General features: G+C 39.3%; 1 non-coding gene across 1 annotated transcript; it reads left to right on the top strand.

Annotated features, from left to right (window-relative positions):
- The first annotated feature begins 6,184 nt into the window (after window positions 1–6,184).
- TRNAP-UGG (transfer RNA proline (anticodon UGG)) lies at window positions 6,185–6,256 on the top strand. Its single transcript has one exon. It is a non-coding gene; the product is annotated as a tRNA-Pro (tRNA).
- The last annotated feature ends 4,874 nt before the right edge of the window (window positions 6,257–11,130 follow it).

Raw genomic sequence — 11,130 nt, 5'->3', positions numbered from 1 at the left:
TTAAATACTCCTCCCACTTCAGTCATTCTGCAGAGGAACAAGGAACAGTAGAAGAAATACCAGGGTGAAAAGGTGCCAGAAGAATAAAAAATAAGACGTGGACTCTCTCCATCTGAAGAAAAGAAAATTATCAGGTAAGCATAATTTAAGTTTTTCTTCATAAATGGAAAGAGTCCACAGCTGCATTCATTACTTTTGTGAAAACAATACCCAAGCTATAGAGGACACTGAATGCAAAAAAAAAACAAAAAAACAAAAAACACACGACCCGACCAAACCCGCTTCGTCGGAGCCGGGCAAAAAAAACTAGAAGGAAAAAGCCCCAAGGACACTGACCCACAGATAGTCCAAAAGCCTAACTAGGGACCGCAAAGCAGACTCACTAAGCCAACACTCCTCCAGGAGAACCGTCGCCCAACAGTACAAAACTCCCCAAAAGGGAGAGGGCAAGGGTGATCCAAAGGGATACCCAAAAGGTACAGCAAGATCCAATAAAAGGAAAAGCCCCCTTCAAAAGAAGGCAAAGCCCACAGAGACCCAAATGGATCCCGAGAACAAGGGGAGACGACGCCCAACCCACAAGGAGCAACCGGGCATCATCAAGCAGAAGAAACATCTCCCAAATATCGTGCAACAGCACCGAAAAGACAGCTGAAGACAAAGTCCTCAAAACGTCACAACTCAGAGAGTCAGCAAACAGAAAAATTACAAGTAGAAAACTCAGAAAGATAAACATCTGAGTACAGTAACATGCTGCCATCCGTAGGAAGACACGGAAAAAACACTATCCGTAAGGAAAAAGCAACCAAACAAAATAGCAGATTGTCCAACCTCCAAGGCAGAGGACACACTCCAGACAATCCAAGCCGCCAAACTTACTCACAGATCTCAAAGGGGAGAGGCACAGAACCTCTAAACCAAAGGTCCACTGGCACCCCCAAGACCTGAGGATGAAAAACAGATCTCAGATCCTACACCTAGCCGGACAAGCCCAAGCAACGGAAGATCTGAAAACAAGGGAACAGAAAGGATCCCCCAAGACCGACCCCCAAAAGGGTGGAAGAATGGACACAGCCACTTCAACCGAAAGACAATCGACCAGGCGTTAGACCCAAAGAGATCTAGCAAAGCCACCCGACTAAGTCACAATGTGGAGCTAGCAGCTCCCCAGATGGAAAGGAACAACTCAAAGAGCAGCCCAATCCCCGAACCAGATAAAACATCTGTCCCCACCTCCCGAACACGAGAGGCCCCTAAAAAAAGGAAACACACCTCCCCAAGGAGGACAACGAGCCCCCTGAAGAGGAGAGCATTGTAAAAACACCTGCCCATAAGACAGGAAGTCGTAGGAAGAACCAAGAGGCCACGTCACTAATGAACACGGAAAGAAAAACCTGAAACACCATTGTGCCTGCACACATATCAAGTGCAAAATTGACAGATGAGCAACTGCAAACCTTACGTTTGCTAGGCAGGAAATCCGACCATCAGGTCACATTAGTTGGCTGTCCCAAGGGAACCATATCGTCCAGCACAAGACAAGCCCCAAGGAGCCCCGGCTTTCAGTAAATCTGGCCAAGATGTAAAACAGAACAGCCAGAACAAGGGCTAAGCCCAAATACCCTGGAAACTGGAACCCCCAGGCCAGTCCTAGGATCATAAAGGTCCGGTAACCTCACACAGCGGGATCCCCAAAGAGAAAACTTTGAGTAAAACCCTCGACAACTGGAAGATCAGGACAAGAAGCCCGGGCCCCACAAATGTTTAGATTAAACAATCTTCCAGGAACATAAATCCCTCATCTGATATAAAAAAACAGACCTCCCAGGGAAAAATCCAGCATAACCCAGATAACAAGAGCAATAAGCCCTTCACCCTAGTGCAGGACTTGAGCATTAGTATGCTGATGTAGCTGTCCAGCTAGCCACAAGTTCCAGACACAAGGGGAACAGTGAGGACAAGTCACCCGAAAAGAGCAACATCAAGCCTCCACATCACCTCAGATTCGAAGTCAGAGGACAGTAAAACATGGGCTTGGATGCCACCTGGAGAGCATTCCCAACACTAGGGAAGGACCCCCTAACCAGAGCCCAAAAAGACCTCACTGTCTAATGTCCCGAAAAAGGAACCACCAACTCCCTAAGGGAATCCATGTCCCCCGAAGGTGACCCATCCACAAGGAGAAACGGACAAAGTCCAAGAAGGTCTCAATGAAGAAGAGAACCACTAAAGGAACAAGTCCAAAAAGGACACTTTCCTAAAGCAATACCACCCCAACCGGCGGAAAAGAGGCGCTAAACCCTCTAATTTTCTCACCATGTGGAAAGGAATACTCTAGGTTCCTAGGGTATCGGATGCAACAGAGTGACGCAGCAAAATTCACTGACCCAGTCACCAGAGAGACAGCTATTGAGGACTGAAACAATCCTGTGAGCCGCACGGACCCGCAAGTCCTCTTGAGAATGCTTAGCTGAAACTTGGAAAACAAATAACAAGAAACATAAATAATGTTGAGAGCACTCGGCACCCCAAACTGACCAGCAAGGTATAATAGGCGCCACGTGTCTGAATAAGCCGCAAGACAGAAGATCTGAACCCAAGCAGGACCAGCCAGCAACCAGGGTCATAACTGCCAAGCTGGCTAAATCCGCCCTCAGAGAGGGAGGAAGAAAAAATTGACAAACATGGAACATATGCCCCAAACAACTTCTGTAGAAGCAAACAGCGAGTATCGATCCCAGAGAAAGTTCCCGCAGGAAACATAGTATGAAAAATAAAAAATAAATTAATCCTAACCAGATAAAATAAAATGACAGGCAACCCGAGGGTTAACGCCCAAGAAGAACAGAAAGATCCGCAGGACCAGCCTAACGAAAACCCTGTTCTTCCAACAAAACTGGGAAGGATATCAATAACAAGACTTAAAGGAGATTACTTCATCCCCCATGTCTAACGAGGTGAGCAAATCGAAGGAGGAGACTGATGAGTCCCATAACCGAGAAGGATAGAGTCCACAAACAGCTCAAAAACATGTCTGAATAGAACATGTGAGTTTGCAGGAACAAATGAGTTACAGTACAATCATGAAGAAGTTAAATGAAATGATCTTACTGGAATCTACGCAAGTGTGACGGATAGTAGCCTCCCCTCCGCCATGGACTTGAGAGAAGAAAGCTGGCAGCGAAAAAAAGGGATTATCTATATTTCTAAACAATAAAAAATCTGATGTAGACTGTCCCTTTAAGCACCATTTCTGTAGATATTACTCAACTAGAACACCAACTATTTGTTTGCCATTTCTTCTTGGATAGCCTCATGCTACTTACAGTTCAATACCATAGCTGTACATATACTATTTATTCCCTGTATGATACATCCCACACCAAAAATCAGTCTGCAATCATTACTCCATCGCTGCTCTCCCCATCACCCCATATGCAAGCACTAAACCCTGCTTCTCTCAAAACACATTTCACTCTATCCTCACGAAAGATGCCAATGAATTTACATCTCTTCCACTTTCATTACTGCAACCTTCACCCTAGTGCAGGACTTGACAAACCCAAAACTTATATAACTGCAAGTCCCTTCGCTGCAGAATCACATTCTAAGTATCACTCCGAATGAGCAAAGTTCTTAATCTCAAAATTATATTCTGATATTCTTCACAATATACTCAACAGAATTCTTCATTTTGCAAATTACTTATATTTCTCCTTTTTGAAACATTACCCCTCCAAGACTTCTTTTGCATAATACTATGAAGTAGGGATAGACCAATATCGTTTTTTCAGGGCCGATACAGATACCCATTCTTGACCGCCTTTCAGGCTAATAACAGGGGCCAATATTCTGTACATTTAAAGTTTTGAAAAAAAAATCAACACAATTTCTACACAAATCTTGTATAAACTGAACATGCTTATTAAAATGTTAAACATTAAAAGTAAACAACTGGGAAAAATAAAGTGCTTGAAAATGGAGTAATTAAATTTCTTCCCAAAACATAGAAAAATTGCATAAATCCCTTTTAAACTACACACCGATATAAAATTAGCAAAGCTAGACACTACACAATTTCTTCAGTACTTCCAGTTAAGTAGAAAAACATTATAGTGCAGAAAGCATAACATTTCAGCATGTTCTCCTGTTAAACGGCTTCTGTTTTTTTCATATATTGCCACTACACTAAAAACACGCCCACTTGGTACACTTTACAGATAATGGTTCAAAGTAAAGTAAAAAAAATGTATATATATATATATATATATATATATATATATATATATATATATATATATATATATATATATATATATATATATATATATATATATATATATATTTTTTATATACACACATACATACTGCCACTTGACAGAGAAAGAAAGGACATGCTGAAATAGCAGTGCTAGATTTATTTGCTTTAATTTTTAATATGCTCATATATTTACTGGATTGCAAATACCTTCCCTGGTACTGAGAAATGGATTATAAGGGCAGTTTTATACATGTGTAACAGCGCCACCTAATGGTCAGAGCATTGTTATCCACTGCTAGAGAATATTGATAGTCTCCTATACGGCATAGCTTTCTACTCAAGGTTTGTTGCTGTGGACATTTAATTGATGTGCCTGAACTATCATTTTTTAAATGTTTTTTTCAATTCCCATGAAAGGGGAAAATAAAATATTTAAAATAAAAAATCGTCAAATATAGCAGTTTTAGTGAAATGTTTTGCAAATGTGTACAATTTATCAGAATGCAACAAATAATGTATTTGTGACAGCAATTAGCAAGCAGATTGATTTTATGTATTGCTGACCCCTATGAGCAAATCAAAAGTAATTTAGCTCTGTGTACTTCAGGGAAACTATGTAGCTTTAAGTGCCACTTAAAGATCACATTTTCCATTTCACAAATCATATATGTTTGTTTATGCAAGTCCATCTAGAGGCCTGCCATTGGTGGTATGGTACTTGGTAACTGAGCTCCCAGGAACACCTGGGATTGGACTTTTTTTTCAGTGCTATTTATTAGTAGATGCTATATCCAGCTTATATGTCCTATAGATCAGTGTTTTTCAACCAGTGTGCCGTGGCACACTAGTGTGCCATGAGAGATCCTCAGGTGTGCCACGGCAGACTGACAACAGTGAGGGGGTGTCCTTCTTTCAAATTTTGAAATATTGGGAGGTATGTGACAGGCTCTTCAGGCATCATTTACAACCATGACATTGACATTCATTCACAGACAATCATTATGATTGTTTGTGAATGAATGTCAATATGTCATGTATAGTTTGTAGGAGGCATGGTATGACAGCCCAGTACAGTATATATATATATATATATATATATATATATATATATATATATATATATATATATATCCTGTATTAGGCTACAATGTGTGATTTTGTAAAATTTTGGCATGGTGTTTTGGCATGGTGGTGTGCCACAGGATTTTTTAATGTAAAAAAGTGTGCCATGGCAAAAATAAGGTTGCAAATCACTGCTATAGATGATTTGTGTCACTTAAAACTACATAGTTTCCCTGAAGTACACAGAGCTAAATTTATTTTGATTTGCTCCATATCGGTAAGTTTCTGTCCGATACCGATATTTCAAAAAATTCCAAATATCGGCCGCTCCGATATATCGGTCTATCCCTACTATGTAGATCTCTACCGTTCAAGCAATCTTTCAAAACTCCCCTATAAAAGTAAAACCTTCAGTGTAGTTTAGACGGACCTGGGACGCACAGTCCTCCCGGCTGCTCGATTATGGGCATTGCAACATAAGCACCTTATAAAACCCTCGTAACTGGCAAAGGGTTGATTTATATTTGTAGTCTATATTCACATTGTTTTTGACCTCTCTCAGTTTTGTACAACTTTTTATGTCTCAATAAAGCTCTTTTGAAAGAAAAAGAAAAATCTATCAGATCAGCTAGGTTATATTCTTTCACCAGGGTAAGCAGGTTGGGAAAACAATTCTGTTCAGAAGAGCTTACATACAATATGAATGTTTAGGGATGAATGTGACTGGTGTAGGGACTTGTTTAAAGCATAGTTAGTGTTTACTGCAGTATTAAAAAGAGGTAACTATATGAAAGGTAAACGTTTAATAGAGTTTACAAAAAAATATGTTTTCCTTGTTTATAGCTGTTCAACTAGACAGCTGGCTCGTTGGTCTAGGGGTATGATTCTCGCTTTGGGTGCGAGAGGTCCCGGGTTCAAATCCCGGACGAGCCCGTCTTTTTACAAGAGATGGTAAGGACAAACACTGGGCTAGATTACAAGTGGAGCACTAACTTTAGCGCAAGAGCGATATTTTTGGCTTTTTGTGCACAACGGAAATAATGCGCATATTACAAGTTGAAAGAAAATACGAATGCAAGAGCACAATCAAGATTTACGCTAGGCAGGTTATATATAAATATAAATGTATGTGTGTAGATTGGAGCCCTTTGCAGTCAAATACCTGAAAACATCAAAAAAGCATATTTATTCAATATTAATATTTTACAATGGTTTTATCCGTTTATATACTGTAAATATTTTACATTCCAGCGTTCTTCACATAGGGGAATATGTTTATAATATAATATAATATAATATAATTATATACATATATATATATATATATATATATATATATAAATAGAAGCACTCACTGAACTTACTCCAACAGTGACAAAAGTTTAATGGAGTGGTGACGTTTCGGGACAGCAACAGTCCCTTCCTCTGGTCAGAGGAAGGGACTGTTGCTGTCCCGAAACGTCACTATATTCCATTAAACTTTTGTCACTGTTGGAGTAAGTTCAGTGAGTGCTTCTTTTATACATTTCTGCAATTACTTTCATAGCACCCTGACAAGTTGCAAGAGTTGGTGAGAGTGCAAGACTTGCAGAGGTACCGATGCAAACTGTGTCCCTCTCTGCATCGGGCAGCGGGGATGCCGATTGTTGGTGATGTGGGAGGGTTAGGAGGGAGGCGGGAACCGGTGGGACAGCTACACTACAGAAAATCAAAATGCTTAGAGCGGCAGGGAGGGTGGAGTAGGGAGAGGGGTTTCTATAGTGGAGGGAGTTTAGAGGGTGACAAATCGATCTGGGAGGGGGATGGTTTGGGGGTTAGCTACACTACAGAAAAAAAATTGTTTTTTTTTTAATAAAATAGATCTTAAAAAATATGGAAAAAAGGGGAACTGGCAGACAGCAACCAGTACCTAAAATGGTGGAAATTAGTTGGGGGGGGGGGTTAGAGAGCTTTTTCAGAGGGATCAGGGAGGTGGGGATGTAAGGGGGTAATCCTACACTGCAGAAAATAATAATAAACAAAATAATTAAAAATAAATAATAAAAAGGTCTAAAACCGCATACTGGTAGACTGTCTGCCAGTACTTAGGATGGGGGTGACCAGTGGGGGTTGGGGGAGGGAAGAGAGCTATTTGATAGGGATCAGGGAGGGATCAGAGGGTGGGAAGTGTCAGCTGGGAGGCTAATATATACAATAAAGCTAAAATGAACCTTGCAAGCTACCTAATGCCCGGTCCTTAAGGGTACACACACACAAATATTTTTTAACCACGTAACAACGAAGGACGTACCAGGTACGTCCTGCAAAAACTGTCAGTTAGCGACAATGGACGTTCCTGGTACGTCCTTGGTCTAATTGAGAGCTGGAAGCGATTGTGATCGCTTCCAGCAGCTCTCAAGGTATTGCCTCGATATTGAGGCATCCTGCAATACCCTTTTTTAAGCATCCGATGCAGAGAGAGCCATTCTGTGGCCCTCTCTGCATCGGCCATCGATGGTACCGATCGTTGGTGGGTGGGAGCTACTGCTGGTAGGCGGCCCATCGATGGTTGCTTCCTGTCCCTTTGTTCCCTAAGTGCGCACACATTTGCGGTAGCGTGTAGAGGGGGCGGGGGCGCACACCACATTTGCCCAATAAATACTAAAGTTTTGAAAAGCATGTAAAGGGAGGGGGAGGGAGATAGGGTATTGATGGGGGGCAGCTGCACTACAGAAAAGTTTTAATTATAAATAATAATAAAAAAAATAGTAGCTGCCAGTATCCAAGATGGCTGCAAATAAGTAGAGGGGGGAGGGTTAGAGAGCTGTATAGGGGGATCCAACACTTCAGAATCAATATTTATAAAAAAATAAATAAAAAAAGCTTTTTTAGTACTGGCAGACTTTCTGCCAGTACTTAAGATGGCAGTGACATTTGTGAGGTGGGGAGGGAAGAGAGCTTTTTGATGGGGGTCAGGGAGGGATCAGGGGGTGGGATGTGTCAGGTGGGATGCTGATCTCTACACTAAATCTAAAATGAACCCTACATGCTACCTAATTAACCCCTTCACTGCTGGGCATAATGCAAGTGTGGTGCGCAGCGTCATTTAGCTGCCTTCTAATTACCAAAAGGCAACACCAAAGCCATATATGTCTGCTATTTCTGAACAAAGGGGATCCCAGAGAAGCATTTACAACCATTTGTGCGATAATTGCACAAACTGTAAATAATTTCAGTGAGAAACCTAAAATTGTGAAAAAGTTAAAGATTTTTTTAGTTTGATCGCATTTGGCGGTGAAATGGTGGCATGAAATATACCAAAATGGGCCTAGATCAATACTTTGGGTTGTCTACTACACCTAAAATTAACCCTATAAGCTCCCTAATTCACTGCTGGGCATAATACACGTGTGGTGTGCAGCGGCATTTAGTGGCCTTCTAATTACCAAAAAGCAATACCAAAGCCATATGTCTGCTATTTCTGAACGAAGGGGATCACAGAGAAACATTTACAACCATTTGTGCCATAATTGCACAAGTTGATTGTAAATAATTTCAGTGAGAAACCTAAAGTTTGTGAAAAAGTTAGTAAAAAAAAGTTAACGATTTTTTTTATTTGATCGTATCTGGCGATAAATGGTGGCATGAAATATACCAAAATGGGCCTAGATCAATACTTTGGGTTGTCTACTAAAAAAAAAAAATATACACGTGAAGGTTTGTTCAGGGATTCCCGACAGATATCAGTGTTACAATGTAACTATGGCTAATTTTGAGGGGAAAAAATGGTTTTGAAATAGCAAAGTGCTACTTGTATTTATTGCCCTATAACTTGGAAAAAAGGCAAAGAACATGTAAACATTCGGTATTTCTAAACTCAGGACAAAATTTAGAAACTATTTAGCATAGGAGTTTTTTGGTGGTTGTAGATGTGTAACAGATTTTGGAGGTCAACGTTAGAAAAAGTGTTTTATATTTTCAACATATTTTATAAAACAAAATTATAGTAACTTATATGATATGATAAAAATAATGGTAGCTTTAGAAAGTCCATTTAATGGCGAGAAAAACGGTATATAATATACGTGGGTACTGTAAATGAATAAGAAGAAAATTACAGCTAAATACAAACACCGCAAAAAATGTAAAAATAGCCCTGGTCCTTAAGGACAAGGAAATTGAAAAATTGTCTGGTCACTATGGGGTTAATAATGGTTCTTTAGAAGCTCTAAACTATCCATACCTTATTTTGTCAGAGAGAGAGAGAGTGTGAGTGAGTGAGTGAGTGAGTGTATCTAATATATATGTGTATATAAATACACATACATACATAAACACAAGATAAACTTGCTAAGCTAATAGAAAAATATATTAAATAAGCATTAAATCAAGGATTTTTAGCAGTGTCGGGTGCTGCCATGTTAAACCCAATAACCCTGAAAAATGCTGTTCCAGCAAGCTTCAGTACACTGTATGGAAAGCAGCGGACAGTGACCTCAAGTGGTCAGCCATTTGTTAGTGGATCCTTTGAGGCCCGCAAGGGGTTACAGGAAGCTATCTCACAGAGCCTGTAGATTTTTGGGAATCCAGTCTAGTGATTATCTATTATCAGGTACATCCTTGCATGAGATAAAAGTCAATACTAAATTTACACATTGGCTTTCAGTGCATCTACACCACATATTGCTTGTCTTTATAATATCTCTCCAGTAGGCCATTGTAAATTCAATTCAAATCCTATCCATTTGAGATTTTCCTAATAGTTTACATTTGTTGGGCGTACCAATATTGTATAGAGTACCAGCAAAATGTGAGATGACATTAAGAACTTTAGTATGGTTTTCCAGCATAATAAACAACCTCTGTGTAAGACTTGATTTGATATTAAATCAGTATTCAGTAACACAAAGGATAAAAATCCTAAAATATTAGTCTAGCACTGTTAATTTGCAAACAGATTACCCTACATAAAGGTATAAAACATCACTACTGGAGTTCAGTCTACATAAGCTGAGTATCTGTGATTCTCTTACCCTATTTCTTAAAATCCATATCAATGAAAAATATCTAGCACTGGATATGTCTCTTTATATAATCTACACAATATTTAAAAAAATAAAATTAGTGTAGTTTCTGATTCTTGTAGAGGTTATTTAGAGAGAGTAACACAATGCTGTCTGACCCTCTACTGACACTGCAGTAAGCAACCCACCCCACATAAAACACAAAATAACCAATGTTTCAGCGAGTACAAAATAATCTGCAGTGAGAAGGCCACACTACATTTAGTATAAACCAGGATTGTCTCAGTCTGTATCCTATCATGTAAGAAGGTCCTGATAGGTCTAGATGCCAATCTAATTTAGTAATCTGAGCCTTGACAATATGCAGAGAAGTTATATTTCTATTCAGAACTCTGCATCAACATACTGTAATAATGTTCTATAGTATGTAAAAAACATTATATCAGATCAACAGTACATCACTGCTCTTACATTGTATTACTAGGCAGCTTTGTCACACTGCATCATTACACCGTCAGATTCTTTATGTACATAACGCAGATTAAACATTCATTCAATACACACAGCTACAAAAATAATGATGTGATTACAATTTCCTACAGTTTTTGGTAGCCACTGTATTAATTTTTAACATCTCCCAGATTATCAAGATCTATATACATCAAGAGCACCTTATCTTGTTACTAATATTTATCAGATACTTTCAAGAATCTCAATTTAAATCAAAATTGAAGTGCAATGTAAAATCTTCAATTTAACATAACAGGGTCCATGATTTTATATATATATATACACACATTCTGC

Source organism: Bombina bombina, unplaced genomic scaffold (assembly GCF_027579735.1).
Source record: "Bombina bombina isolate aBomBom1 unplaced genomic scaffold, aBomBom1.pri scaffold_1133, whole genome shotgun sequence".
Classification (NCBI taxonomy): Eukaryota; Metazoa; Chordata; class Amphibia; order Anura; family Bombinatoridae; genus Bombina; species Bombina bombina.
This window is presented reverse-complemented; position numbering and strand designations above follow the sequence as displayed.